Below are 7,563 nucleotides of genomic sequence, written 5' to 3'. Positions count from 1 at the left end.
CCAGGTTGTTGTGACTATAAATCTTAGGAGGCAATAGAAATGTGAGTTGTCATTATCAGAGCATTTTCAACAAGGTATCACACTCCTGGTTGTCTGAAAAGTAACAGAGACTATTCAGGGTATCCCCTTTGGCTGATGGAGATTTCACCCACAGGTTGATGATTCAGTCATCTCTCTGGAATATAATGGTCTCTTCCTTTCTGGCAAAACCCAACTTACTCTGGTCTGCAAGGCTTATTTGTTTCATGAGACTTTTGCCTGATGGGAAGGGAGGGGCTGCAGGGGAAAGAAAGGCACAGCATGAAAAGGGGGATGAATATCTGACTTTTATTTTGAATCTCCTTAGTGTTTACTGAACCTTGATGCCTAAACCCTAGGTGAAGGGTACCATCTTTTAGATGGACAACGCTTCAGAAGAGAAGGTGAGGGAAAATTCCTCATTGGTTTCTCCTAATCAAAAGCTATCACTGGTCCTCAAGTCAGAAGTGTGTGAAATTCTGCATGGGCTTAGAAAAAAAAAGCTGTAAAATATTTCTCAACTGTTCAGATAGGGAAAAGATGGGGTCTAGAGTAATGCAACATACTGACATCCATTTAATAGTCACATAGGTGATACTGGCAGAATCAGATAGGCAACTAACCATCACGCAGAAGCAAAAAGAGCCTAGATTGTCACAGCTTCCATAGTAAACTCTCCCTGCTTCCTCTTTTCTGTACCCAAGGCTGCTGGCTCTTTTTTTTCTGATATCCCCCAAATTCCTTTACTATAAAATAGCATCTGGGTTCTTGATTCCAGTTCCACTTCCATGAAAACTGTGTCTCTTTCCCAGAAGGATCTGTAGTCTCCCACAGGCTTTGGAACATGAGAATTGGAGGTCTCACCAATCTCAGTGACTCCAAAGGTGGGGCAGTCCAGTAGGCAGGGACTTCACTGAGACTTCTAGTTCCAACTAGCTGTGTGACTAGTAAACTACAAGCCAAGCCAGTTCCATAACCAGTCTAAGTCTCTCAGTTTTCCCATCTGTAAAGTACAGCTTTGAGATTCAAAAAGACTTAATGAGTGCTGGTCACTCGTGGCCAAATTAACCAGGTGCAGGAAACAGCTGCTGCTATAGAAGTCATCCACTATATAAATATAATGTGGTATTCTTAGACAAAGGATGGAAGCAAACTCTAAAATATTAAATCAAACCACAGCCAGATTCTCATTTCATGAGATTCTTAGAGAAAAGCAAATGGTTTAGTGCGAAAAGTACTGGATTTATAATTGGAGAAATATGATTCAAATTCAGGCTTTGTCAGTTACTATTGTGTGATCCTAGGCAAGTCATTTACCTTCTCTGAGTTTCAGAGTCCTTATCTGTAAAGTGAGGAGTTTGTGCTAGATTAAAGGTTCTTAATCTGAAGATTGAAATTTTTAAAAAAATTTTGATAAATGCATGTCAACATAATTGGTTTCCCTCGAAATGCTATGCATTTTATTTTATGCATTTAAAAACATGTTGAGGGGGTGGAGTCAAGATTGCAGAGTAGAAAGACCCATATACTCTAGTGCTTCCCCCACAGCCCACAAAATACCTGTAAAAATGACTCTCAACAAAGTCTAGAGCAGCAGAAGTCACAGAACAACAGAGCAAAAGAGGTTTCCAGCCAAAGGTAACCCAGAAGGCCAACAGGAAAGGTCTATCTCATGGGACACTGAGCAGAGTGGAGCACAGCCCTGGCCCTGGGCACTGGGAGGAACAGGACTTGAATAGAATTCTGGGCAGAGTTCCTAGCGGGGAAGGTCTCAGATACCTCAACTCATAAGCAACAAAGAAAGCTCCAAAGGTCAGTGGGGGAGGGTTCTCCCAGCTGGCTGAGAGAGAATAGGGTTTCTCCAGTAATAGCCCCAGGTGACAGCAGAGGCTGAGCCAGCAGAATGCAGGCAGCTACGGAGACTGGGAAGCAACCTGGATCCATTGTTCAGGCAGCTCAGCTTAAAGCCTCTGGCTGTAGGGAGCAGCTGATCTAAACCCCAGTGCACCTTGCCCCCACCCAAAGCCCAGGGGAACTGAGAAGCTGAGTCTAATCTCTTGACAAAGGATTAGGAAGCCAAGTAACTGGCTGGTAAAATGACCAAAAAAGGGGAAAAAAAATAGGACCATAGAAGGTACTTTCTTGGTGAACAGGTGTTTCCTCCCATCATTTTGGATGAGGAAGAACAAGGCTTACTATCACAGAAAGTTAAGACCCCTGCCTCCAGGGCCTCCAAAGCATTTACCTGGGCTCAGGCAATGAAAGAGCTTGAAAAGCAAGTCAGCAGTTTGCTATAGGAGAACCAAAAAGATGCTGAGGAAAATAACACCTTTAAAAAGAGGCTAACTCAATTGGAAAAAGAGGTCCAAAAACCCAATAAGGAAAAGGAGGCTTTAAAAAACAGAATTAGCCAAATGGAGGAGAAGGTTCAAAAGCTCACTGAACAAAATAGTTCCCTGAAAGAGAGAATTGAGTTCAGGGAAATGAATGACAATGAGATAAACCAAGCAGTTAGAAAACAAAACCAAAAGTTTGAAAAAATAGAAGATAATGTGAAACATCTCATTGGAAAAACAACTGACCTGGAAAATAGATCCAGGAGAGATAATTTAAAAATTATGGGACTATCTGAAAGCCATGATCAAAAAAAGAGCCTAGATCTTATTTTCCATGAAATTATTGAGGAAAATTGTCCTGATGTTCTAGAACCAGAGGCAAATTAAATATTGAAAGAATCCACTGATCACCTCCTAAAAGAGACCTGAAAAGAGAAATTCCTAGGAATATTGTGGCCAAATTTTAGAGTTCTAAGGTCAAGGAGAAAATACTGCAAGCAACTAGAAAGAAACAATTTGTGTATTGTGGAAATACAATCAGGATAGCACAGGATCTGGCAGCTTCAGCATTAAGGGATCAAAGGGTTTGGAATAGGATATTCCAGAAGTCAAAGGAACTGGGATTAAAACCAAGAATCACCTACCCAGCAAAACTGAGTATAATACTTCAAGGGAATAAATGGTCATTCAATGATATAGAGGACTTTCAAGCATTCATGTTGAAAAGACTAGAACTGTATAGAAAATTTGACTTTCAAACACAAGAATCAAGAGAAGCTTGAAAAAGGTAAACAGGAAAGTGAAATCATAATAGACTTTCTAAAGCTGAACTGCTTACATTCCTACATGGAAAGAAAATATTTATAACTCTTGAGACTTTTCTCAATATTTGGGTAGGTGGAGGGATTATACACACACACACACACACACACACACACACACATGCACACATATAGACAGAGAGTACAGGCTGTGTTGAATTAGAAGAGATGATATCCACAAAAAAATATATAAAATAAAAATTAAGGGGTGAGGGAGGAAAATACTGGTAGGAAAAAAGGGAGAAATGGAATGAGACAGGTTATAACTCATAAAAGAGATAAAGAAAAATCTTGTTCAATGGAGGAGAAAAGGGAGAAGGAGAGAGGGGAAAAGTGAAGCTACTCTCTCCACATATGGCTTAGGAGGGAACAACATGCTCACTAAATTTGGTATGAAAATCTATCTTATACTACAGGAAACTAGGGGAGGAGGCGTCAAGTGGGGTGAGGGGAATGATAGAAGGGAGGGCAAATGGGAGAAGGGAGTAACTAGAAATAAACACTTTTGAGAAGGGACAAGGTCAAATGAGGGAATAAAAAAATAAGGGGGATAGTAGGATAGAGGGCAATATAGTTAGTATTATACAACATGATTATTATGGAAGTCTTTTGCAAAATGACACATATATAGCCTGTATTGAATTGCTTGCCTTCTCAGTGGAGATGGGGAGGGAGGGAAAGAAGGTGGAATTCAAAGTACTAGAAATGAATGTTGAGAATTATTATTGCATATAACCAGGAAATAAGAAACAGTTAATGGGGTACAGAAATTTATCTTGTCCTACAAGAAAAGAGAGAAGATGGGGATAAGGGAAGGGTGGGATGTGACAGAAGGGAGGGCTCATTGAGGGAAGGGGTAATCAGAATGCAAGGTATTAGGGGGTGAGGGGAGGGGAGAGATGGAGAGAAAATTTGACACGTTACAAAGTGATGTAAAAACAATTAGTATTAAAACCATTGACTGAATTAATTACTGAGATTAAATCAGAGACATCTTTAGTCTGGGAAAATGAATTTTAGTCTAATTCTCCTAGAGGAAGGTAACTTCGGGTAAAATTTGGCATTGATAGAAAAGTTAAGGTTTTAATGGTAAATTTGATTTTATGATTATTATTTAAGCAGGAACTAGAACAGGTACAGAAAGGCATGTAAGCCACTTAAGACTTGCCTCAAAAGATGTTCCTTAGCCAATATGAAATTATAGTCATATCTGAAACCTCGTTATTGGAACTTGCTATTTTAAGCTGCTAGGGGACTATTAAGTGACTGTTCTTCTAACTCCAGGTATGGATAGAAACAAAGGCAATCTGAGCCTCCAATTAATGATGCCAGTAAGCCTGTGAGATGCTGGTATGAACTGAAAAAGGTGACCTCATGGGAAGGGAGAGAAGCTGTTCAGCCTGGGCTGAGGTAGGATTCTCCTGACTCAGTTTCTCCACTGACACCTGGCAGACTTTAAGCCTGACTGAATGCAAGTTGACTATCTACTCCTGCCTGGAACTGACAAGAAGTTGGGGAGATACTGTTTCCCTGCAATGTCCCTACTCTTAGTGGCAATTTCCTATAGTTAAACGGTTTGTAAGCTTAATACCAGATCTATTAAATTATAAATTGTTGGTAGGGGAACATCCGAGGTCAAGTCTAAAATTAAGCTATTAGGCTTAGGACTTTAGACCAACAACAATGTTAGGGTCCTTTAATTCTTAGTAACAGTGTGGAGACAATTAGGTCAAGAGCTTATGAAGTTAGCATACACAGTTATTATTTGTGTCTCAGTTGGTTAATGTTAAAAAAAAAACATTCGTTTGTGGTCTATATTGTAAATGCTTTAAAAGAAATATCACCTGGGACCAAAAATTGGAATTGTGTTACATGATATGAACTGTGTTAAAAATGAAAAAGAAAAAAGAAAAAAAATAAGAAAAAAAAAACATTTTGAGAAGGGCTTCATAGGTTTCATCAGCCTGGAGAAAGGGCCCAGGAAACAAAAAGGATTAAGAACCTTATAGCTGTGGTGATGTCCAAGGTCCCTTTCAGCTCTTGGTCCTATTAACCCCTCTCCTGTTCCCTAGTTGTCCCCTTTTTATTCGACTCACCAGCAAGTTTTCTATAGATGAACGACCAACTACCATGTGCTGATGTTGCAGTCTAGGTGTGGTAGGAACCCTGAAATTCAAGGGCAAAAAACACAAGTCCTGCCTTGAAAGAATTTGACCCAAGCCTTCTTTCAGACAGAGAAAGGATTTATTAAAACACTGGTTGGGGTGGGCAAGATTTTAAGAAGCCAGCCAGACAACTTGGCAGGGCCATTGCCTGCACCCCACTGAAATCTCCTCCAAAACTCCTAGCCATCCCCAACTTAAGAAACATTGTATCAAAATCACAGACTCCTTTTTCTGGACTGTACTAGACCTATGACTCCATTAATATAGAGAATTCTCAGGAAAAAAACACTCCCTTAATCAGTGCAAATATGCAATGCACCTGTCTATACTTTTAAGAGAGTTGGCTGGGACCCTGAAAAACCAAGTAGTTCACCCAGAACCAAACAAATATTATGTTGCAAAGGTGGAATACGGCTACTTTGGCAAGTAAAATTTCATTTCCCACAATCTTTAACCAAGGTCAGGCAACTTCAGTCTTGTTCCCAGGGCACCAAAATTTAGGTGTATGTTAAAAATTGACACTACCCCTTTAACAGAATAGATGCTGCTGTGTAATCAATTACCCCTCCCCCTTCGGTATTTTTTGTATTTTTTTTTTCATTTCATAAATTTCAAAGTTGATTTTATGCCACTGCCCTGGGTGCCAAAATTTTTAGTTATGGCTCTGGTTTTGATTAAACTACATTGAGCAGCTAAAATGGGACAAATCTTTTTATAGGAATGTGTTTAAAACCAAATTAATCCTTGCTTTTTAAAAAAATATACTTCATTTCCCAATAATTCCGTTGCTTCTCCCCCAAAGATCAAATACTGTCTGCATTCATATGCAGAATCATTGTGGGCCTTTCTACCAAGGATGGTATACTAAGGCTGGGGTTGCCTTTTCATGAGTCCATTTATATTCAGACAGTGCAATGATGTTTAGAATTTAAAAAACAAAGATTGTGTGTGTGTATGTGTGTACAGTAAGTCTACTACAAGAGAGCCCTACCATATTACTAGTTCTTGGAGGAGAAATAAAAATCTACAACTTATCATAAAGGTGCTTCCATCCTCCTCCCCCTGCCCCATATCCTATAAAAAAATAACTTGATAAGAAGGTTAGGAATCTATCATAACCAGTGTGACAGACATCCATGCACAAAAATAGCAAGTTTTGAGTTGAATATTTTATTGCCATATTTTGAAACAACTGGCTAGGCAGCTGCTACTGTTATCTTCCAATTACTTCTCATTTTCCCAGAGTTTTAAATGCAAGCTGTACCAAATTAAATCTAAATCTCTATATGCTTTTTTAAAACTCACATTTCAGAAAATACTGACAATAAAGTGGAGGGGAGGGGCAGAAATATTAATGCAATGGAGACATGAACTGTTTTATTAAATCTTCCAATGACTTGTTTTCAATTGTCATAATGTATGCAGGTATGTAAACGTCTAACACAGTCAGAGGAGCTTGCCATGGCTGCTGTCTCTGAATAGGCCTCTCAGGGCAGTGTTGTTTCACAGCCTGCTGAAATGAAATTCTCCCTGCCAGTTTTATTAAGGCACTCAAGATGAAATCACTTCATTGAATGTTGAAAATATTGCTTGCTCTGGTGTAACCCTATATCACGGTGTTCAAATACAGAAAAAATATTCACTCAAAAAGAGCTAATGTGTCATATTTTAGGGATATCACCCCAAACAAAATTGGGATTGATTAGTAGATTGAAAATCTAGATGGAGACAGAATTTTAAGAGTCACTTTTTTTCAATGCCAACATTCTTTTCATATTATGAATTATGAGCCTGGTACTTTGTAATTTTGCTAGAAAAATAGCATATATTCTAATCTTGTCAGTTTTCCTTTTCCCCCCCTCCAACTCCCTGCCCTAACCAGAAAAGGGTTAAGGGTGGGGCCAGTAAGCAGACTTTCACCATTCCTCTGCCTTTCATCAGCTGGATTTCAACATGTACATGAATACATGTACAATATGTATGTATGCATGTATATTCATACTTAAATCCACCTAGATGTGTTTCTGTATGTGTATATGTGCATGTCTCTGTGTGTGTATATATATATATATATATATATATACATATATTACATACAGTATTTGTATACACATTCAGATGTATGTATGAATTCAGAAATAATGTGGCTAAGTTACCGCCCTGGTGCCAAATTTCCACAAGTCAAGCTTGTCATCCTTACCAGTGCAAGAGCATTTGTCACTG

This window comes from Notamacropus eugenii, chromosome 4, assembly GCF_028372415.1.
Source record: "Notamacropus eugenii isolate mMacEug1 chromosome 4, mMacEug1.pri_v2, whole genome shotgun sequence".
Taxonomy (NCBI): domain Eukaryota; kingdom Metazoa; phylum Chordata; class Mammalia; order Diprotodontia; family Macropodidae; genus Notamacropus; species Notamacropus eugenii.
Note: the sequence above shows the minus strand (reverse complement) of the source record.